At 32.0% G+C, this 25,569-nt stretch overlaps 1 protein-coding gene and 1 long non-coding RNA gene across 6 annotated transcripts in view; one reads left to right on the top strand and one right to left on the bottom strand.

Annotated features, from left to right (window-relative positions):
* Positions 1-25,569, bottom strand: part of LOC129808058 (inactive dipeptidyl peptidase 10) — a 273,322-nt gene that overhangs the window by 110,464 nt on the left and 137,289 nt on the right. The window lies entirely within an intron of this gene.
* On the top strand, positions 10,164-13,004 carry LOC129808069 (uncharacterized). Of its 2 annotated transcripts, none has more exons than XR_008752344.1 (2): positions 10,164-11,213; positions 11,619-13,004. It is a non-coding gene; the product is annotated as an uncharacterized LOC129808069 (long non-coding RNA). The 2 variants fall into 2 exon arrangements; XR_008752343.1 differs by having other exon boundaries at positions 10,377-10,582.

A 25,569-nucleotide genomic window follows, 5' to 3' on the forward strand; every position in this document is an offset into this window, starting at 1 on the left:
AAGGGCCAGGGAATGCGTGAATCAAAATATTAATTAATAATATGGAAAATTTTCGGGCTTTTTGTGACATTCTACAATTCCTTCTCATAAACAGTAAGAAGACTTGGTAAGATTGATTCCTGAAATGAAGAATACTTGGCATCCTATTGAGGCGGATTTGCTGTCCAAAATTACAAGCAAAGTGTCCAAAATTACAAGCAAGGTGTTCAAAATTAAAGTCAAATTAATCTGTATATATCAATTCGTATTTAAACGAATGAAGATTAATTTTAGAAAGAGCAAAGATGATAAATATCCTGCCAAGTTTCTAAAGAACTCTTGTGGAAAGACAGTAACAAAAAATTCAATTATTATTGAAAATATTGTATTTCAAACTTAGGACATTGATGCTTATAAGCACTCTGTCCAAAATTATGAGTACTTCCCCTAATAATATATATTGTATAATATTTTGAATTCGACTCAGTATCAATTATTTTTTTGTTATTATGTATTTTAGAAATCTTATCTGGATATTTTAACTGATCGATCCCACAATCACCATTTTGTTTTCAACTTCTCACCACCCTGGCTGCCAAACAGTGCGCGACATTGACTTGCGGTCTTTAGGAACCCCTTGGTGCGCCTATTTCAGAATACCCAATTTTCTGAATTGACTGTATCAAAAACTTGAACTGGAAGGAAGTGGAATTCTTTCAGTGTAAAAAAGTTTCCCTCCATGTCACAAAAAAAAGTTATGCGGTTCAATTCCACCAACTCATTACAAATGCAAAGGGAAAGTAACTTTTTTAATTCAAGTATTACAGTTTTTCCAATGTTTGAACTGATGTAAGGGAAAATCATCCCAAAATATATACATAGATAAAAATTACCACCAACAGAATTTTGAATGTCCTTCAAGGTTTTCTGCAAAGAAACAAACAGTACAATAAAGTAACTAAAAAAAGAACGTTCACTCTTGTGAATGTGAATCATATGAAAATAATGGATAAAATTTCAACAAGACTTTAAATTTTATAAATTTTCATCAGTATATTTTAATTTGTTTTCTGATGATAGCTTTCAAAGTTTTAGTTTGCTTAAATGTATATCATTGAAAGTTTTTCCAACAGTTTATGAAATTTGCAGAAAATTTTACGGTGAAACCTATATTAGAGATATTGTGAACTCTCAACCATGATTTTCTATTAGAATAATAATGAAACAGGATAAATTAGAAACTGCTTTACACTAAAAATTGCATAATTTCACACCAGTTGAAGAATTAAAACTAAATTTCTTTATAGGGGAGACAGGGGTAGAATTAGCCAGCAAATGAAGCTTTTTTTTCGCGCATGATTTGTGAAAAAATGATAAAGTTTGTCTAATGTTTTTATGTTTCATAAGTAGCATTAAGATATTGGCTGTATAAAACCGTATAGTTCAGAGCTCTCAAATCCTTGGCTTTTTCTAGAGAGGATAATGAAAAAAGTATGACACATTGGCTACGCCTGCCCCGGCCTGGGTAGATTTAGCCACTTTCGGGGTGCTATTTGCCACCAGTTTTCCAGACGAAATTTTAAAACTGGAAATACCAAGTGTTATTTCACTTGATCCACTGAAGCCCACTGATACTAAATATGTAACTTAAACCTAATGAAAAAGACTTTAGCCGACTTTTTTATGACATTTTTGTAATTGCGGCAAAATTGATGAAAATATCCTGAAAAAATCTATTTCACAAATTTTTCATCCGAATGGCAATATTGCTTGGAATATCAATAGTACTCTTTCATCTAACAATTATCCATGTATTAGTGAAAAATCATTGATAGTTTTATCCGGCCTCGGAAGAGTGGCTACAACTGCCCCGAGGGCTGTTTTAGTGTTTTTCGTCTTATATAAAAAATTGGATAATTATTTTCCAAGTGAAAAATATTTTTTAATTAGGTTTATGAAACCAGAAACGAGGTAAAACCATGAAATCTTGACTACAAATTCAGAAAACCAAATGCTGGTCCAAAAACTGAAACATCAAAACTGCAGTTTTATACCCATTTTATAAAAATGCTTCTAAGTTGTAGGATAACAGGATCAGACTTATAAATATTTCTGGAAATATGGGGATGTGTTTCTACTTTCATTAAAAAATACTTTGCCCAAGGTACATTTTAAGGGAACCGAATAAAATCCACTGTCTACTTCTGCCCCTGGCTAATTGTACCCCGGTCTCCTCTAAATGCTTTAGGAAAACGCAAACACTAATAAGAATTTAAATACGCAATTTTTGGTAGTTAAACTCTGAGAAATATAGAATTTTAAACTAAATACGAACACATTTAAAGTTTGTTTCCAACTACCGACTTATTATCAAAAATTTGAAAACTAATCAAATAGTTATAATATTAATAGGGTGGTCTGATACTTCAGCGTTGAAACGGGATATAGAAGGCCCGAAATACTTCTGATTCATTCAGAAATATAGTCCATTGCTGGTTGAACCATAGCAGCTTAATGACACAGCAATTGTGAACTTATGCCAAGTCCTATAAACACAATTTTCTTGATAAAAATCGTGTATGAACGAAATATTAATAAGATTTTTATCTATGGAACATAATGCAATAATGAAAAGACGAAAGATTTTTCCAAAGATGTAGAAAATCAAATAAAAGAATGAAGAAACAGAGGAAAATGTTCTTTTGTGGGGGTCATCGAAGATCAGAAGCCGCTGTTTCGAACAATATAACCTATTAGCCTGTAGGAGAAAGCGTACTGCCTTCGGATGGCTCAAGCTTCGGACAACTCATTTTTTTCTACGTTCTTAATGGATTTGACCCATGGTTCTTTTTTTAGAAATTTAAGGCATTGAACTAACTATTAAAATATAATATTATAATGGGTCAAATTAATAAAAAAAAAGTATTGAAAAAATATAAGTAGTTCGAAGCTTGAGTCGTTCGAAGGTAGCGCAATTTCCCCTAATCGTCAGATAGAAAAACCGGAGTATCATAAATCTTGAGATTCGCACAATTAAACTAAATTAAAACTCTAAGATGTAACATATAAAAACTTGCGGATATTGAAAAGTCGTGAATTCCAATAATTTCCCCCACTATAAATTCAAACAGTAAAACATGTCTACGTTATAATTTATTCAACAATGCAATTTAATTTCCTGCTAATAAAGTAGTGAAATTTTATGATATCACTGAAAAGAAAATAACACTTTTGATTGATTTTGTTAAAATGTTGAACATTTCCAATAATTTATGCAATTCTATTTGATATGCTGCGTGCACATGAACCTTCCTATTTAATATATTTTAATTTGAACTGGATATAATGTGTTTGTCGCTGCATGAATTTTGATTTTGAAGCCGTTCCAATTTATTGCACTAATTTTGATTTAAAATGTAAAGCTATTACATACTATATTTATTTTAAATTAATGCTATAGCGGCTATAGCCAAATCATTTCCGAATGAAATGTGAACTTTTAAAACTTAAAAATAGGATAAAAAAGTCTATTTTAAGGTGCCCATTTGCAGAGGCGCCCCGCGTCCCCCTACCTCTTCTTCATTTTGCAAGTTTCTTTGAAAGAAGTTTCTGTTTTGAGAAGACTTTGTACAGTACTGACTCCTACAATTTGTGATTAAAAAATTTACACAGAAATTATGATATTATATCGATTTCTAATAAAATATGCACAAAATCTGAGTAAAAACGATCTAAATTTCTAAACGTTTCGCTAGAGAGCTGTGAGGATTTTATATTCAATTTTAACCGTTTTGTACTGAAGCTGTGCGCTCTTTATTTGCAATTTTAGCCTTATCGTTTTATAGCTATGAGTTTTTTTTTACAATTAAGTGAAATCATTTTAGGCTTAAGTTGGGCGTGATTTGAACATAATATTAATCTTTCTATACTGAAGCAGTGCCGGTTCTATGACTTTAACCATATTTTTGCATATTTTTGCAAATTTGCATAAATTTGCAATTTGCTGCAAATTTTATAAATACACTAAATCGCAAGTTCTTTTATTAAAATGTATTTTTTTTTTAATTTTAAAAATTGATTGATCAAGTCATACGCTATTTCCCTATTTGCGAATAGTGGAAAAAGTTGTATTTTTTGTCACTTTGTTTTACATGTTTACTAACAATATTAATTGTGGTTCTATTATACATTTAATACAGACAACATTCTGAAATACCCATCTGTGGAAGAAGAACGATTAATTAGAAAATAGTAACTTTATTTTACCACAGAGAGTATGTTTTATGTACACAAAATCGTTGACTTACTTCAATCAATAGGTTTTCATAACAAAATTTTGTTCATGGCTTTCCCAAAAATGTTTTCTTAATATTCCTCATAAGCAATATCAATATTAAAATTGCTTACAGGATTTGTTTAAAAGATTAAAAAATGCTTTATTTTCTTATTTTACATTTCTACATATTTTTTAAATCTTCACATATTTTTTACATGTAAAATGTAAAAAATATTTTTTACTATGTAAAAGTACAACCCTGGTTCCATTTAAACATAGGAGAAAAATTCCAATTTCAAATCTGCCCAACATTCAAAGGTGCCCCACTTCCCCGTTATGATAAAATGCGTAATACTCTCTTCCAGAATTCGTGATCCACGTAACCCTTTAAGCTCAATATAATTGAAATTGTAATAGAAAAAAACTTTAAATTCATATAAAAAAAATTTACATGATTGTAACAAAGAGATATCGTATTTAAAATCTTTAATGACTCTCAAACATGTTTTGTTATTAATTAAAACACAAACAGTGATATTGAATATTAAGAGGAACATGAATAAACCTAAAATTCATTTGTATCAATTTCTCATTAGTAAACGAATAAATATGTTTTTTATATAAAGTTCCTTAAATCACTATAAAAACCACCTCACTGAAATGAAAGTGTGAATGTGAATATTGTTGCCTTTTCTTATGAGACAAAGGAACTTTTCAGGACTTTTGTGAAGCTCCATGAGATACTGTCAGGAGCAGAGAAGACACCAAACAATCACTGCAAAACACTCTACCATCACTTCCGCATCAACGCCAAAGGATCATCAAACTCCCATCCTTACCCCTGGTTGTGAAAGTACCATTTAACTGCGCTTTGTTTGGAGCACCTCCACCCTTAAAATGAAGGGTAGTTGAATTTGTGTGAATGAAGAGATGCCACACCGACAGACACCCCATGTGGTCACACAAAAACTTTAGAGAGCAAGTTAGAGAATCTCCTGCTCTCAATCTCATCACCATCTGAACATGAGTCTGAACATGAGACTGTAAAAAATATTCTTGTTGAGGTGTCATGCTGAAAACCTATTTGGTTGGGACAGTCTAAAAATTTTTGATACATCCTACAACTTTTTAACGAAGTATCACGTCAATCAATATTTCAATTTATTTTTTTTTCCAGCTACAGTAAAAACACTCAATTTGCTAGATACACCCCTCGCTTTTCCCTACTCCATTTATTAATTAAATATCATCACCGTGAAAAAAATACTATTTTAAAACCTGTTGAGTAGCATTCAAAATTATACCTATTGAGTGATACTAAATAATACACTCTTCTCACTCAGTAATTTATTTTCAATAGAATTGCAATCAATTTCCATTCAATCAAATCATTTTGTCCATTTCTGGAAAATATGTTTGATGTACTGGAATATGCACAATTGAGAATTAATATGTATGAATGAATTTCCGTTTTATCTGAGAGGTAGGGGAAGTAGTTCGATAAAACAGTTTTTTTTAATATTTTAATTTAATTTTAATTATGAAATGGCACTTCCAGATTTAACAAAACTTTTCATAAATCATTTCATATATGAACTGAAGCATTTAAAATGTAAAGTATGTCAGAAAAATAAGGTATGGTCTTTTTTTTTAATAAGGGGGAGATATTAGAGTCGGAAGTGGTGTACTGCTGAAAATGAAGTGCTTGGAAGTGTTTGGAAGTGGCAGTGCCTGAAAATAATGTCTGCTGTGTCTAATTCGGAATTTTGCAGACTATACGCTACTTTTAGCTCAGATTTTAAATTCGGGCAGCATAATAATTCGAAAAAGTTTGCTGATAATAAAATGGAGTAAATAACCTTAAAATTTAGTATCTTAATTTATAATTTATTTAATATTCAATTAAAGGATATAAATTTATTCCCAATATACATTTTTTATGAAAATTTTGTCTTTGCCATTACAATATATATTTTTTTAATTTTGACAGAAGTTTCAAATACATGCAATTGCTCGCAAATAATAATATAGCTATTGTAGTTGACTTTGAATCAATTTGATATATAATTTTTTCTAACTTAATGCAAATGTGTTTGTCTTGGATGATTGCATAAGTTCGTAGGACTTAAGAAATGTCGTTAAAGAGTATCCCGTAGGTTACCTCCACAATTCATGTTTACTTTTTTTGCTTTTATTGGTATGATTATATTTTTTATATCCGTCTAATGCTAGTATCCTTCAAATAAATCGATATGTCCTTTGAAGAACTCTTACAAAATACGTAAGGAACGAAAGGTGCCTTTGTGCTATTCAATGTAAGTCGAATTTTGGAAAGATGTAAGTGATCGAAAAAGTATTTTGGGGGTTTATTTAGATCGTACTTAAATAAATGAGTGGCTAGGAAAATTAAGATATTAGGATTTATTCTTGAAAGGATCAACTTTATTTTAAACAGTCTCCAACATTGATGGCAATATTGTGAGTGGAAGAAAATTTATGGACAATAATTGAAGAGATTATTAAGATTATGGAAAACAATTATTCGATCGTATTTCGCTATTTAGAAAAGCTTGGATGTGCTTAAAAGCCCGATACATCGGTACCACAACTTTTCACTGAAAGGAATGAGCGGAACTCTTGGAACTGTATGAACTGTATAACTCGTTACTATGGTACTTTCCGTTGCTGATCTTTTACCTCAAAGACATCTCTATCCAATTCTGGAGTACAGGATTTTCCGGATCCTGTGCTGTAGTTGAACGGATATGAAGTCTTTGAGATTAACGGCAATGAAGTAAGAGCCGTGTTGGAGCATAGAGTTTTGAGAGTAAGCTTAAAAAACATCTCACTCATCTGACCGCTGTCCTGTCGGATGATCTATTTTTCAGAGTAATTTAAGTAACATTTTCAAATGTGACAAGAAAATTTTAAGTGCTAAAAATGATCGACTTTAGGAAAACAATTCTTTCTGTTGCAATTTATTATTGTCAACAAACTTTTGGCCGATAATGTACTTCTGAAGTGATAGATTAGTTGCTACACTCGTACTTTTAGTCTCTTACAGACTTTCCAAAACAGTTTCAATAAATTAGAAACGACAATACTTTTTTTTAGAGAGTGTTTTTTCCAGAAGTAGCTTCGCTGGTCTCTTCAAAATCCATAAAAAGAATTCTTTTTGTACACCTTGATAAACCCTTCTCAAAATTTTGAATTACTGAAATTAAATAAATTACTGATTCCTAAGCACGAGAAGTGCATGGAAGTGCAAGAAGTGCTGGAAATATTGCAGCATTTTTGAGGAGTCTTCCAAAATGCTGGAAGTGTAAAGGAATCTTCCATACAAATTGTGGAAGTGTCTGGAAGTGGTGTACACATTTTCACCCTAATATCTCCCTCTTGTTTTTTAAGTTTAGAAATTCGGTTGAATCAAAATCGATATATTTTAGTTCAGTTTCATTGGTTTTAACATATTTGTTTATTATTATGTCGACAGAAAGATCTCGGAGGCAGCACCAAACATTCTTCAATCATCAGGAAACAACCCCGTGTTAGCAGAGCATCCTGGAACCATCCCACCAAATTTCTAAGATCCCCCGCCTAACGAAACCCAGTGATTTTTGGCATTACTCGACCACTGAGGAAGACGCGGAGTGTGTCGAAAGCTCTGGAGATGAGTGAGTTTTTTGATTTTTTGGTTGAAAACTCCACAATTTGTGTTGCCGCGTCCGGACGGAGCTTCCCTTCGAAAATTCCCACTCAAGTTTGAACAGAAATTTCCCCCATGATTTGTGCAAAGTTATTGCTAATTCAATTTTGTTTTTAAAATAAAGTCATAATTATTTATAAATATTTCTGCTCATTAAATAATCCAAAAAATGCTAAATTTGGTTAATCACTTCAATTTAAACTGAAATATTTGTTTTCAGTTCAAATCAATTAAATACCATCAAAGCTTCTTAAATTACAAAATTGACAACAAGTTTCAGAAATTTTACTAATAATAATTTTAAAAGTCAAAACAAAAAAATAGCACTAAATTTTATTTAGGGTAAGTGTGCCGAATTTCGGCATAGTTGCATGCAAGCGACAAAGCCTCAATTTTGAAATGCTATATTTTTAATAAAAATTGAATATTTTTGTTACTCTTTTATGAGGAGTGTTGCTTGGAACCTTGCAGACAGTTTATCATCTTTATTTTCTCTAAAATCATTCTTAATACATTTTAAAATGAATAAAAATGTAGACGTAGTATTGGTGGCCTATTTCGGCCACCTTCATTCTCATAGTTCCTTGCCCTTCCAGAATTCTTTCAATGTCTTTTTCAGATCATCTTGCTCGTCGAAGCGACGTTTTTTATAATTTTTTGCATTGTACAATCTCAAGAGTATGCAAAAATTAAAAATTCATGGAAATTCGACGAATAAAAAATATGGCCGAAATTGCAAGCTGGCCGGAATTTGGCACACTTACTCTAGTAATATTTCTTATAAATCTTTTAGATCAGACAGACTTCATAAAATTATTTTTCACATGCCTTTTATTATTTCATAATGGTGTATCGTAAAAATAAATTTTGTGAGTAAAAAATAAGTTTTGTAAAAATAATGGTTTTTAATAAATGGATCTAATTTATATAATTAATGTTTAAAATAGTAACAGATATTTTTTGTCTTTTCCAAAAACCTGCAAAAAAATTTAATTGTTTTTCGTTGGATAATTGAGTACTTATCAAATTTTCTTTAATTCAATCCAAATTTAATTTTTATTGCTCATTTTCTTGTGCATTTCAATTTTAGAAAGAATTGCAAGTGCTAGAAATTGTATGAATAAGTTGAATAGAAGCACTATAGAAATTTTTGCTTATATATCTTTTCATAATATTATTCTTGTGTTGCGCACGAGGTGAAGAATTGTGCGGAATATCTATGGAAAATGCATGACATAAATCTATGCGCTACTATGGAGTGCCAGGGTAAATCTACGGGTTTAGAAGATTGTCACCAAGGAAAAATGATAAGAAAAGCTCTGGTGAAAAAAAAAAACGAAAGATTCCATTAGATTCTGGTTGAATGAGGAGTGGTTTACACGTTCGACAACATTAGTTGCGCTTCAATGGGTATTAAAATTGGATTTTTTTTATATATGTGCTGTACATATATCTTTCTCGGTTTTACAGATTTTGTTAGAAGCACTAACACTTATAAAATTCCACAAGTTCTCAATAATAATCTTTTTGTGTACATATTTGCGTGCTGTGAACTTTAAATTCTCAGCTTTACATTTTTCTACTGACTTTCGTAAATCTGTCAAAGTTTATAATTTTACAGTGGACAAAAGGCTGAAGGACCTCAATTATCATTTATGCAGAAGTTTCGTAAGGTTGCTAAAATTATTTCACGTGGAAGAAAATTAGATTTTGAGGAAGTTTTTATATTCAAGCGGTAAAATTATGTCCTTGCGACTGAAGAGATAGAGCAACAGGTCATGTTTATGTTGAACATGGACTAAAGAAAATATCTCGGTGAAAAGTTTCCGTCAGCAAACAAGGACTTACGGCGATGGAGAGGGGTATATTTATGAATTTCGCCCTCAAAACATAATACTGAAAGTGGGGCAGAGTTCAACCCCATCGGATACTTTTCTCATCATCCATTCTATATACTTACAAGGAGTATTTTCATCTGCGATCTTCCGCCCCCAAAACAATCAATCCATCATTTTATCAGCCACTTCCGTTCCATCATCTTAAATATTGATTAATGTGTGTTTCAAAAACCGAACAATATAGTCTTCGAAATTCGTGAGACTCTTTAGAACTTGCTTAATTGGATTTCCTGGCAGGTGAAAAATTGCAAGTGTACGTTTTCCACCATGGTGAACCAACTTAAGAGTAATTCCTCATACACTCAGAAAAGAGCTTATTTGAGGCAAGGTTTAAAATCGACTATAAACAGGGTTAGTCACGGTTTAATTTTAAAAAGGTTTTAAACTGTAAACATGAGTTAACCCTGTTTCAGCAATTTTAAATCCTTTTTTTAGTAAAGGATTTCACTATTAACCTTAGCACATCGGTTTAAATCTTGCGCAAGGTTTGAATGGTTTTAAATTTCTATCATGGTGAGATTCTTAATGCATTTAAGGGTTTCTCGTGTAAACTTGTCAAGTGGAATCAGTAAGAGAAAAATGGTGTTTAGTGTTCAGTGTGCCTCAAAGAATGGAGGCATTCTCGTTGACATTTCGGGGATTGGGGCTCAATATGAGCCCCCAGTGACCACCCAGGGACATATCAGCGACATAGAAGAAGAGTAAATTGTGAAAAGATCTGTGGTAAGTGGTGTTTAATTTTCTTTTCAAGTTTGTAACCAAACGTGCGCGTCAAGAATCAAAGTGCGGAGTTTTCTCTTTTTTTCATGAGATTTTCACTGAATTTAGGGTCAATTTTACCGTAAATGTGTAAATAAATGGTGAGCAATATATTTTCTAAAAAAATCTCGGTGAAATTCTTGAAGATTTTAGTGGAAAAAGCGTGAAAATTCTGTTCACTGAGGATTATCCGCACGCCTAAATTTTAAACCCTGTCAAGATTAGGATTTTACCCCTGTTTTAACCTTGAGTTAACCGTGTTTTAATCTCTCAAGGGTTGATTTTCATCCTTGCCACGGTTAGTATTGGTGCAATGTGTGCGCGTCTAAAGCCATCGTGCGGCGTTTCCTCAAGTTTTCACAGAATTTATCCCAATTTTCCACCATCAATGCCTAAATAAACAGTGAGAAATTAATTTTCATAAAAAATATCGGTGAAATTCTTGAAGGTGTTAGTGGAAAAAGCGTGAAAATGCTGTTCACTGAGGATTTTCCGTACGCCTAAATTTTAATCCGTGTCAAGATTAGGATTTTACCCCTGTTTTAACCTTGACCCTGTTTTAATCTCTCAAGGGTTGATTTTCATCCTTGCCACGGTTAGTATTGGTGCAAAGTGTGCGCATCCAAAGTTCAAGTGCGGCGTTTTCTGTATTTTTAACGGGATTTTCACGAACTTTTAAAAATTATTATTTTCTTATCTTTATCTTTATTTTCTAAAAAAAAAATCGATAAAATTTCTCGTGATTTTAGTGAAAAAACTGTGAAATGCTGTTCACCACAAAATATTCTAAAGACTTTTGAAATTTAAACTGTGTCAAGATTACGTTTTAACTTCTTTTTTTAATCTCGAGTTAACCGTTTTATACGTTTTCTATTTTCCACGGGATTTAGCCTTATTTATTGCTAATGAATAAACATCTATCTATCTATCTATCTATCTACATGTCTAAACGGTTAAGATAAATTTTGTAATTTTAGTTTATGTTACCATTTTTTCTTAGATGTCGGAACTCCAGATTTGCAGAAGTTCGAACGAGAGGATCATACTGAAACATGGAAATTTACCTAAAATTTCAAGAGGAGAGAGCAGAAGCACGCCAGGGAGCACTGGAAAGTGCAAAATAAAATAATTGCCACCGTCCTAACCTTACACATCTTTTGAAGTGATGCAGGCTGAAGCAGGATTGATTAATTTAAGCTTAAGGAATTACGTAGGTTTCAGAAACCATAAAATATGCCCTCTTTAATTTTTTTTTAAATATAATAAAGAATATTTCTTCAAATCCAACTCTGAAACATAAAAGTACAACATTAGAACAATATTTTCTAAAATTTTGATTTACAAATTTTAAGAGGCTGATCTTTTAAAATGATTTTCGGAGACATAACTCACATAATTTTTCTCTGAAGTCAGAAAACTAAATATTTGCTGTTAGCAGTTGAGTAAAACTTATATTTCAACGAAAGTTTAAAAACATGAAATTTGTTTTCAATAGCATTTTTTACAAGAAAAAAATGGCGTATTTTACACTACATTTCGCCGTGCAAAATAAGGTATGATCAAGGAAAAAAAACAAATCCTTGTTTAAGTTTTAAACAATCAACTCTAGAAGTATGCAAATTTTCGATGAAATTGATGCATTAGTTTTCGAAAAATTTTGCATATAAATGTCACAAATTGAGATTTTTAAAAGAGCTTTAAAGCTGATGCTTCTCAATTGGCTTTAAATAAATTTGTAAAGGCTCTATCCTAAAGTTTCTCACTGGCTTGAAGCTTTGAGATGAGAAAATATTCTTCACATGTTGTACTTTGTTATCAAAGAATATGTATATATTTTATTTAAAGTTGCAATACTGCAAAAAAAAAATTTTAAAAATGCCTTTTTAAAGCAAATTTCCCATATCCTTGTAGGTAGAAACGTCAGAATTTTTTTTAAAAAGGCATTTAAAAAAAAAATTCTACTAGTGTATAGACGCCATAAAGCTGTTAAGGTAATCTAGATATATTTATTTATTTTTCATTGAGATAAGATTAAATATTGAAAAAGAATATAGGTAAACAAATACTGTCAATTTTTCTTGGTGGATTTTCCTAAGTTTTTGCTTAATTATTTTGAAAAAAGCTTTTCTCATGCTGTTGTAAAATTTACTCCCTAGTTTTTGCCAATATTGTTTAAAAAAGCTTTAAATAACAGATATTTTTACGACACCTTAAAAGATAATAATATAATAAAGTTTAAAGTAATGAAATAACTAGGAGTTATAAATTCTTATATTTGTGTTAAATTGTAATTATTTAATAGTAAAATAAGGAATTATAATGATATATTGTTAGAGAAACAAGTACCATTTTATTGTAATAAATTCTAAATGTTTACTTAACCTAATTATAATTTTTTTTATACTTCTACACTGATGTATGTATATGAGAAATTCAAATCTCACTTAAGTAAACTTCTTGGAAATCATTTTTCAATCTTTGTTAGAATTTAAGTCAAATTTACATGTAAAACAATTAAATAAGGCTTAGAAATTCCTTTTATAATATTTTTCTTCACTGAGAAAATAAGAAAATAACGACTAAAGTATAAACTTTTTATTCTAGCCGTTACTTTATATTTCCTTAGTGATGCAAAATATTATAATAAGAATTTCTTGTTTTATTTAATTATTTTCCAAGCAAATTTGATTTTAATCTTAACAAGGGTTGAAAATAGTCATCCAGGGGTTGAAAGAGACGAGATTTGAATAAACTCATGACAAGGGTTGTTTTTCCGCTTGCCAGGGGTTGATGGAAACAAGGATTGAGTGTAACCCGTGTTACGGGTGAAGCCATACTCCTTCCAGGGTTTGACGAAACAGGGTTTAAGGTATAAACATGGCGAGGATTGGTCTTCATTCTTGCCAAGGTTTACTAGATAGGTAGTTTCTAGAAATTTTAAACACGTACTATTATATAACTGAACCATTGAGCTCATAGAAGTTTATGGTAGATAAGATTCTTTACAGGCCGTCTTGGAATGTTTGCAACTTATCTATGAAGTTTTATCAAGGGGTAGGTCACTGTGCCGCTCACGATTTACTCGAGCACCGATCCGTCGATCTCGTACCGGTCTGCCACAAGTAAGTTTACAAGACTAGTGTTTCCAGTGTAATACATTAAGGGCAGAATCACATTGACAGTAAAATTCTCTCTGTATTTCGTTAATTTACGCATTTTCATTGCAATTCTTACGCAAATTTTCCATTACCGTATTACCTTATATAAGAAAATAGAAGAAATGAAACGAAAATTCGATAAACGATGACCAAAAAAACTGTAAGAGAAATTATTCGTACAGTTTACTTTGCTCACCGTTTATCGAATTTTCGTATTATTTCCTCATATTTTCCTATATTATTTTCACCTAGTGCCACCGAGTATGAGATAAGGTAATACGGTAATCAAGAATTTGCATAAGAATTGCAATGAAAATGCGTAAATTAACGAAATGCGATGAGGCTACGGCGAGCATTTTATTGTCAATGTAATTCTGCTAAAATTTACCACTGGAATTATCTGCAGGAAATTATAATGTTACACGAGCATAAACGAACGTTATACATTATAAGAACGAACTGACATTTAAATCTGCCGATTTCTCGCTAAAATCGTGCCGATCTGCCGAGTTTTGTAAATGAACATAGTGTGTTCAACATAGAGATCTATCAATTTCTGGTCAAATTGTGCCGATCTATCGATTTCTTAGCAAAATAGTTGCACTCTATTGATTTTTTCTCCAGAGCGGCACAATTTTGCAGATCGCCGCTCACAGGTCACTCTGAGAGCCATTTATTCACCCCTTGAGTTTTATTCTTTATGCCTCATTTGTTTGTTGTCTAGGTTTAGGTAAGGCTTAGGAGTTTTGGTAACTCTTCCGCTTCAAAGTTATTTACTGATTTTCTAAAACCATGCTTACTCGATTAATTCTAACGATTTAGGGGAAAGTACCCATCCTTAGTACGATCCCAAGCTTCATGATAACTAGAGGAAAGCGCGCTACCTTCGGACGATTTATGCAAATATATACACAAATTTATTTTATTTACAAAATTTATATACAAATCATTATTTGCAATGTGTTACCAATGAATTTATCATTTTATAATATTACATTTTAATAGTTAGACCAATGCCTCAAATTTCCAGAAAATAGTTATGGGTGAAAGTCATAAGGAACATAGAGAAGAAATTAAATTGTCCGAAGCTTGAGTCTTCCGAGGGTAGCGCACTTTCCCCTATTTTTTTTATGTTTCTGAATAAATGTTTAAAATAATAAAATGGCAGTTTCCCATAGTTTTTTTTTAATATGGTTGCCATGGATCACATTTATTGAGAAACATAGTAAATTTTAAGCCATCAATAAGCTTGGGATATGTACGAACTATACGAAGCATGGGAGGATGACTCAAAGAGCAAAAATCTTTTAGCACTAATCTCAGGGTGTTCTACATGATGAGACAAGGAAGTTTTCTTCGACGACCATATGATCGGACGCTGTTTAGAAGTGGCTCAAGGACCTTCTGCGTAGGTAGTTACGCTACTTTCAAACAGCGTCCGACCATATGGCCGTCGGAGAAAAACTTTCTTGTCTCATAATGTAGAACACCCTGAGATTAGTGCCAAAAGATTTTTTCTCTTTGAGAAAATTTTTGGAAAGATTTTCTCTTAGGACTCAAGGCTGGATATTAAGGGCGAATGATCTGATATATCTTGAAAAACAACTAAAATTGCATATTATTATGTATTTTAAGACCTTCGGACACTAGGCTAAACTTTCAGTACCAAACTTGCATAAAGAAACAGAAGAAAATGTAGGGAAAAGGGAGGGGAGGGAATAGTAATACTACGTAGATTTGAGATTATGTTTATTTTGATTCTTGAGGTTACGTTGGTTACTTTGGTGGAATGAAGTCACCTCAAGATTAAAAACACTTTTTTGATCTTCCCCAGAGCTTTCGGATATGGACTTTCTTCAGTGACTGTAAGGGTATTTTTATTCCTTTTAAAAGAGCTCTGGGGAAGATTTTAAAAAAGTGTTTTTAATCTTGAAGTGACTTCATTCCTACTGGCGATCACCGGAAAATCGTCAATCATTTCTGAAGTTTCCTCAAGACTTCTTGGGGAAATTTTGAGGAAACTTCCCCAGAAAGGAGGTATGAAAATTTCAGTAACCTGTTAAAGATATACTTCGGTCGAGATGTTTTTTTTTTCGAGTACTTCGAGTACTCATCTAAATATATTAAAAGTCGCTAACCAGAAGAATTTAAAAAAAAAGTTGTATGATTTAGCTAGATGTTTTCATAAATTATCTTAAACTTGAATATCCTTAATCCTACTTTGTAATTATTATAGCTTATTATAGATATCCATCTTTTAAAAAATGTTTAATTTAGAATATTTCGTATTCAATGTTATTAAGACTGTACAAGACAGGCATATTCCTCGATTTTGTTTAAGGGGGATAGAAAACAATCTACTCTCTGTATGTTTCACAGATATTAACTCTCAAACAAGAAAACACTTCATTAAATATTTAAATAATTATTTATTGTTCTATTTTCTGTGTTACTCAGAATTGTAAAAGAGACGAAATATTTAAAGAAAAGTAAAAAACTGCAAATTTAGTAGATGTACAACACCCTGTGTGGTGAAATAATCTGAATATTTATTCACTTTTAGGTGAATACATATTCTCTTCTAGGTGAATATATATTCACTTCTAGGTGAATATGTGAGTAGTGAGTATTTTTATATTTCTCTATACAAAAAAGTGAATATGTGAATACAGACCAATTTTTTAGCTCAGTTATTACCCCCTTTGCCCCACTGCTCAAAGTAGCCTCACCTCCTCCTAAGGTGTTGCATTTTTTCCGATAGGAAGTAACAAGGCCGTGCTGAAGTTTTTCGTAAAAAGAGCTTACTCAGAAAGTTTAGTACTCATACCACTTACTTCTGTTTTATAACTAAGAAAACTTAATAAACTTTAATTATAAAAGACTCTCTCCAAAAATTAAAATAGTTTTGTCACAAGCAAGATTCTTATGATGGTTTATCATAAAATATGATAAAAGATCACCAATTTATTCTAAAATTTTGTTATTATACGTCACATGTTCCTCCTGTATCATCCATAATACCATCCATGTAAAATTTTCCAAGTAAAATATATTTCCCTCTCCGTTATTTGTATAATACAAAGGTTTTAAGAAATTGAAAATGTGTCCTAAGGCTTCCAAAAATTGTTTGGATAATTAAATTTATGAGAACATTTATGAGAGATGGTAAATGTTTGACAAATTTGTCCATGGGGTATATTCTGTCCTTATCTCAACTATGTAGATTTTTAAATGACATTCAAAGTATGGTTATAGAGGAAAACAATTTATGAACCACCCTTGCTATAAATTAAATTTAAAAGCATATAAATATGCTTTTTCTCATACAGGCATGCACATTATATTCATAAATGAAAGCACCTCTTATGGGGTACATGAATTATTTATTTGGTAGAAAATTCTCAAAGTATAGAAAGTTGCAATTTTGGCAAAATATGAAAGGCATGCCCAACCAGGAAACGTATTAAGGAAGGGGGCTTGTCCATTACCGAAGCATTTTATTCAGGTCGATTTTTTCTTTCATGTGCTAAAAGTAGGAAGAAAAGAAAAATCCAAATAAATGAATATATTAAATAAATTCATTTACAATATACGGAAAAGTGTGGCGATGATGTGGGAGAAAAATGAGTCCTTCAAAGTGAATTTCAAATTAAGCTCATACATGGGGATTCAAGCAGTCTTTTTTATTGCTCAAACCTGCTCCTGGTCATAACCCTAAAAGCTTAAATTTAACTCTCTACCAAATGCTAATTGGTGGGATCTTTTTTTTTTTTAATAAAATCCTGTCATAATCGCGATTCATAATATGACCACAAATAAAATTTCCCATAAATCAGATAAATCTTCAACCCGTGGGGATTATTATCTATATTTCATTGTTCAATCTCTCACATTGTTCGGTTTTTAAAACTTGACACCATAGAAAATGCTCCAGGAAGCATAACTGGTAAAAATGGAAAAGAACTGAGAGATAAAAATTGATTTCGAATATTTCATTTGCATTAATCAAATGGAAAAAAAAGAGAGATATGAGTGAAAATTATAGTGGAAAATTGAGAAAAATATATGTACATCATTTATGTATTCTGGACATTGGAAATCCGATTTAATTCAATGTGGCACAACTATTTCAATTTTTCCAGAATGGAAGAAAAATTGAGACAATTCTGACAGTGATTGGTGTGTTTTTTTTCGGGGGATGTGTGAATAATGTTGGTTGCAGAGAGGAAAGAGAGGCATCTTGTAATTTATGAGTGCTATTTTCTCGACATTTATTCATGCTGTGACCATTTGATGACGAAGAGCAGGACACAGCTACACAGCAAAGACTTTAAGAGAAGGTTTAAGACTATAGGGATTACTTGGTATTACTCACGAGATATTGCGACCAGACGACTCTGTCTTTGAGATTAGGCTATAGTTTTTGGTTATCCACAAGGATTTTACTTCTGCCTTATTACAACGGTAACATGCGCACTATTTGATCATACATTTACTTCATAATGAATGAAACATGTCTTTTTTAAATTTTACATACTATAATAATAATAATAATGCTGGCACAACATTCCATGAAGGAACTAGGCCTTCCCACAAGGGGACTTCTAGACATGCATTATTATTTTTTCTTGCACGGGATGAGGTTGTCAATCCCATGCCCGTGGAATCAAGTGCAGTGAAGCTCACTGGATGCAATCTGAACATCTTTAACGCCAGAGAAATTCCTGGTGACCTAAAGGGGATTAGAACGCGGGACACTTGCATCATAGAGCGAGTGCTCTACCACTTGACCCATTGAGTGCCCGAAAAAAACTTTAAATTCATATAAAAAAATGTTTTGACACGATTGTAATTTTATATACTAATTAGGGGAAATTGGGGCACCACCGAACACAGGCTCACATCGAGCACTCAGATTTATTAAGTTAGAAATTAGATTTCAGAAGACGAAACCTATATCAATTCACCTAGGAATGCTTGTCCACTGTAAAAATGCTCATCATAGTCCAAGAAATTCAGAAATAAAAATCAGTATTCAGTGCTACACCTTCGGCGGCGCCCTACTTTCCCCTAATGTATTTTTATAGGCCTAAACAAAGGCGTTCGAACAAGCCTTTAAGGAAGTTGCAAAAGCTTTGATATTAAAAAAGATTAATTAATATATCAAGGCTGTTTTTCCAAAGTTTTTAGACAATTGAAATAAAAATTTGGGAAATGGAGCACTTAGCAAAATCCAGTTACAAAATTGTGCCGGTAAGGAAAGAAAGTAAAATAGTTTTTTCAAAATCTAGAATAAATTCACATTACTTTCACAGGGATTTTTCTGGTGTTCGCCAGTGAAAAAGGTCACCCTAATATGAAAACACTTTTTTCGTCTTGCCCAGAGCTTTCGGTATCGTTGTAGACCTTCTTCAGTTGCTCAAAGGGCATGACTTTTTTTTTAATATTTAACTCTAGATTATTTTTAGATTTACATAACTCATTTTCTGAACAATTTTAAACAAAATTCTCTCGACTAAATAATGTTCTCGCAATTTTACGTAGGGATCGTAGAGCTCAAGGGATTTTTACCAATCATCATTATCAGGGGTAACATGATAACTTATTTTTGATATCGACTATCGATTCTGAAAAATTTGAACAATAGGTTTACGTAACAAAAGCTGTACTTCCTGTAACTAATATAAATGTTTATCAACAATCTCATTCTTTAAAGAATGTCACAATAGCCCAATAATCTTAATGACTCTTTTGATGGTCTAGTCTAGTGGAATCGCATTGTGACTAAACTCAATTTAAATTAGGGTGAAAGGAACACCTATTGACATTTTAAGTTTAAGAAGTCGTGTCAGAAGGACTTATTGACACCTTATTCTGTACCATTTGGAATACGAAATTTGAACATCTATCCTTATCAGAAAACGTAGACTAAGGAAAAAACGTCATATTATTTACATTTTATTAGATACTTTAAATAAATTTCTAGATTTTGAGAAAAGTGCCAATAAGGGTTCCCTGTCGAAGAGGTCTTCGTTCGACCCTAAGGGGATACGTCACTTTCAGTCTCGAACCTGTTCGTTCTAGGTTCAAGCACAGTAAAGTTAGGGAAGGGATTCAGGATAAAGATGCGTATTCATTTTAATGATTTTTGTCTAGAATCTTTTGTAACAAGGAAGGCTACAGGACTTAGAGGAAAGATAGTTTCTCTATGAAAGTAAGATCTTGAAATCGATTCTGGATATGGATAGTTGCAGATGTTTCTGCTGTCGTATATATCTCAAAAGATAAATCCGACAAAGATTTATTCTCCAACCAGGAACGACTTGCCAATCTCCCTTAATATGTCTGTCGGCCTATCCATAACAAGCCATATCATATAACCAAGAATTTTCGTAACCTATGGATTGGAATTGGTTTTTCAATTTTGACAGTTTTAAGGATTAAAACTCTCAACGTCTTAAATCAATTCCACTCCATGCTTTGAAACTCTCAAAACCGTAACCAAGAAAAGTCGACACGTAATTGGACTGATTTCGTTGTTTCTTACGCATCGTCTAAGACTAGATTAGTGGTACGCATGATACGTCTACTTAATTCTTCTCGCTTAGATGGAAGGTCGATCTTCATTAAATCTAACAGATATACATTTATCGACACTATCGATTCGATAGCGTCGAGAAGTTAGCATTCCACCAGATGATATCAATGTGGGCTTGGTTTTACTTCAGAAGGACTTTTCACACTATTTTTTAACTACTTTTTTCACAAATTTTGGAAAAATTTGATGTAATTTTTTTGGCGTCTGTTACAATTAACTGAGTTATGTTTTTCATGACGATCTGTCCTTCCGGTGAGCGTTGGAATTTATTGATCAAATCCTATGAATCAAACACACAATTTCACCAGAGCTTTCGACCCTTATCGTGTCTTCCTCAGTGGTTCTTGGTTGGTCTTTTCTTTAGGATTTTTGTCACTAATTCCCCTACTTTCTTATACATCAGTTTTTAAATTTGGTTAGGAACTAATTTTCTACTTTCTTTTTTACACAGCGAGGTACCAATCCATTCGATGTGTAAAAAAGATTGTATAAACTTAGATCGACAATATTAGTACAGGTAATCCTATTGCTATACAAATAATTTTTCATCTTTAAAATGTTTATTATACAAAAAGTTAATGCGTGAAACTATCCCACCCTCCTCTATGGCCTATTATAGAAATTAATGTTCATTTAGAATTTTTAAGAACGTTTTTAAGTTTTGCCTTTTGAGGTAAAAAGAATTTGCTTCAATATGCAAAATTTTGAAGAAAACTTCGTATAGGGTAGAGTCTACACTTATGGATGCTATACACTTATGGACAGCGTGAAAAAATCTTAAGTTTTTACGTAAAACAGATTTTGAAAAGTTATAAAATTTTTAGTTTATGTTACTTTATTTGATTTTTCGAAATCTGTTTAGTGTAATAACTTAAAATTTTTGCGTTGTCCATAAGTGTATATAACATTCATAAGTGTAGATTCAACCCTATAGTGTATAAAGGCTGTTAGAAACTACAGAGAATTTCCTCATAAATCAACAACCTTATCAAAGTAGTTTAAATTTAAATATATTATGAGAATTTAGCAGATAACAATGTTGGTCTTGTATTCTGGCACCTCGTGGTGAATGCAATGGCCAAATTAGATTTAGAGATGTTAAATTATTTTCACAAACTCTTCCTATGCTACACCCCAAATCCCTGTAAATGCTCTGCTGCTTCCCATGGGCTTAAGTTTTATGTGAACAAATCACCAAAACTTCATTCAGTGTCCAGAGAATTGAAGGTTTATCGCAAATAAATTCAATTTTACTGTACTCTATTTATAAAACAACCAAGGGGTGTTTCACTTGGTATTTGCAGCAGTAATTCTGAGGAAATCATGAGAATCATGAGTATTTTGAGGAATTTAATTAAATAAAATGAATATTATGCGTATTTTACGTGTGGTACTCCCAAAATTCAATGGTAAAGCATCAAAAAGATTTTGAAAAATCTCCAAAAACGAATGTAGAATAACCAATTTTACCCCAAGTGGAATGCCCTTTGACACCAACAATTTATTCCACAGTGTTTGGTCCAGAGGGATTTTGGGATAGTTGTATAGTTCCTTTTATGTCACTGTGTAGCGTTGGTACGCATTAAATAAAATTCAGCTCTCGTAACGGCCATAGAATAAGTTCAGGGAGATAAAATGGGTAAAATACAGCGTTGAATTCACCAAAAGCATCAACAAAAGCTTGGTTCCCTTTGGTGGAAAATATATAGGATTGTACAAGTAATTCACATTGTTGCTTATACCCCTTATACCCCAATTTCGAGCATTACAAGACTTTGCAAATTAGAATTACATGGTAAGTTTTGCTATTCCACAAAATCAGGAAGCACCCATAACACAGCCTAGCCAAAGCCAAATTCAGATCGCTCTTGTAGAATACTTAGCAGGGTGAAATGCAACTGGGAAATTCATGATAGTAATCCCCAATTGTTAGTCAAACGCCAGATGAATACACAAAATATAATTTTGACTTTCGCAAGCGTGAATTTTTTGTTTCCTCCATTTTTTCACTGTTTCTATCATCAATAGGGCTCTATATAAGGCACACTCTTTATCGTATTTCTTTTTGCTCGAAAGCTTTCTAGGCAAAATTGAACTTTGGAGTTGGTCATAAGTTTTTGCTCAGATTATTTCATTAAGCTCATGAGTCGTACATAGGGGGAAGTGTGGCACCTTTAAAATTCCGATTTTTTTTACCTATTTTTAAATAAAATTGAGCCTTATCGTAATATAATTTAGCTGTATAAACAGATTGTGAAGCTAAATTACATTCTGATATGGTTCAGTTCCACTTAAACCTGGGAAAAAAATCCCAATTTCAAAGGTGCCCCACTTTCCCTTACCGATAATGGCCCTTCGATTTCATTAACGGTAACTAGTTAAAATTTCATATATTTAATCCTCCATATACACAAGAAACCTAGATACTTTTAGGATTGAACGGGCTCCAATACGTTCACTTTGCAATTGAATTCAACTCCCCTTTAAGATTAATTTTTACAAAAAAATGATTCTATCCTGAGAGATTGGAAGTGGTTCACACTTGGTGAATAAATACAATCCTAGTTTGGGATTTGATATTTTCCAAAAATATTTACCCCATTTTTCTATTGATTCTATAGCGTATTTGGGAATAGTTTGCAAAACACAATTGATTTTGTTGTCGTATTTTGTTATCATATTTATTCCACAATGCGATTGCATGTTTCACAATTGCGATTGATTTTATGGAAATTTGCGATTGAATTGAATTAAATATACAATAATTAAATCGAATTGAATTGAATTAATTTTAAAAAAGAACTATAGTTATCTGAAACTAATTTAAAACTTAATTTTCCAACGTTATCAATATTTTCAAGTCTTTTTTTTATTAGAGGATCATTTACTTTTACTAAAACAAAAATAAATAAAATTAATGGAAATAATCGAGAATGTCTCTCTCTTAACATTCCGATCCGGGGTGCTCTTCCCTTATAAGCATGCTGTCACGACCGGTTGAAAGTTATAGTGATCTGAACTTAGCTGCAGTTCATTCTGGCCACTCTGTATGCATATCATGGTTTTTTTCAAGAATTCAATCTTTAGGGTAAAATGTGGAAAGAGAGACAGTTTGGAAAGTGAGACCAAGCAGTGTGGAATGTGGGACATCTCCCTAAAAAATTGATAATAAATCAATTAAACATTTCAATTTTCGTTCAGAAGATTATTAAAACTAATTTTGTGATTATTTGAGAAGTTAAAAACACAAAAGGTGTTACTTTACAATCAAAGAGTGACTTGCAAGAAGAATTTGAAAAATGTATTGCATGCATGATATTCATAACCTTAACACGGGAGTTGTCATTTTTCTGTTTCTTATGGAAGTAGCTAAAACAACGTCAAAGTTTTTTACTTGAATTTTCGGCAATATTTGTGAATTATTATTAAGTCCGCAGTGAAAATTGAAGGAAATTAATCCATTTTAAAGGTAAATAAAAAATATATTTGTCAAATATTAAGTGTAAAAGGAGTGAAATGTGATTTAATTTCGTGTTGCATTCAAAATAAGTTTAATTAAATCTTGGACAAGTTGATTTTGCTAAGAATTTTGGTGATTTTGTGTGGTAAAATCATGTCAATCAGAAAGAAAAACAGCCTTAATCACTCAGTGAAATAGTTGCAACAGCAGTAGTGGCCAGGGGAGTGACATTAGCTCTGAAAAATGCGACCGGTTTTAGTGTCAATTTTTTCTTGTTTTCGTACACATTTCACGAAATATCTCCAAGACTACGTAGGTTTCCAATTTGAGGTTTTCGGCTGTCTTTTCAATATTAAATTGGCTTTTATTTTGTATTAGTATTTTTTGCTAAATCATTCTACAATGACAGAAAATAGCTAATGAACTCAAAAATTTTTTCGGCACACTAGAAACATATTGCTCCTTGGAAATTACAAGGGGCCAACTCACTTTTTGGCGATTTTGAGGTTTTAATGCACCTAGACAGTGAATTTAATAAAATTTCAGATGATATGAGTCAATAAATTTCGTTATTAGAAAAGTTTTTCAAAATTTTACTTTTTATGATTGCTTGCGCGGTGTTGTTTGAAGTCAAGGGGTACAAAATAGATTTATCGTTCAAATTTTTGTGACACAAGGGACTAACTCAAGCAAGTTGATCCCTTGTCATTCTAATTTCATGAAAATTTGCGCATCATTTAGAATGACAAAGAACTAACTCATAAAAGAACATATTTTGAAAGGTACAAATATGTATGTTTCGATGTTTATAATAATGCTCATACAAATAGAAAAGAATTAAATTGTTTTTATTAACATACTTAATTGAGATAATTATTTATACAAAGTTGAATCTTTCATCCTGTCTCCTGAAAACTGGCTCAGATTGAGTTGGCCCCTTGTAATTTCCAAGGAGCGATATGGGAGACATAGGAAATGTCATGCCCCTGTTAGTGGCTGTTAGGCAGAAAATCTCCTGGAGATAGGCTGTCAAAGCTTTCCTGATTCCGGAGACCACTCTGTCTAAAAGAGTATTTAGTAAAAACCGTAAAAACACTTAGAAAAAGGCAAAAAAGACACTCTGTAGTACTCCCAAAGGAAGTGTAAAAGTATCTAGATGAATTGGGCATTGAAATGTGCTAAAAAGTTGCATCCTTTTTATATAAAGGTATAATTGCTGGGCAGTGCGGAGTGTCCATGTGAAATTTACAAAACCTCTTTTTGGTGGGATGTCCAGGAAATTCTTGGTAATTATGATTGTTCAAGCGTCACTCGGAGACAAGGTAAAAGAAAAGGATACCCATATGGCGTAGAAAAACCTAAACAATTTATTTTCTAAATATTTCATATAATATTTTGTAATATCACTAAGGTAAAGTGCTCTCAAGTCGACCGGTTCCTCAATTCGACCGGTAGAGTTATTCATTCAATTTATTTATATTTGCACTAATATTTGTCGTATGATCTAACATTAATAGGTCAATAAGTCAGTGACAATTTTATAGAAATTCACCATCAAACATTCAAATATTGACCACCGGCCGAGTCGAGGAACCGGTCGACTCGAGGGCACTTTACCTTATGTCCATCTTTATAAAATGTGTTGTTTTCTAATTTAATTAATTTTTTTAATTAATTGGTCAAATTTTTTAACAAAAACTGTTGAAATTCCGTTAGAATATTTCACAAAGAATTT

The sequence above is a fragment of the Phlebotomus papatasi genome, chromosome 3 (genome assembly GCF_024763615.1).
Source record: "Phlebotomus papatasi isolate M1 chromosome 3, Ppap_2.1, whole genome shotgun sequence".
Classification (NCBI taxonomy): Eukaryota; Metazoa; Arthropoda; class Insecta; order Diptera; family Psychodidae; genus Phlebotomus; species Phlebotomus papatasi.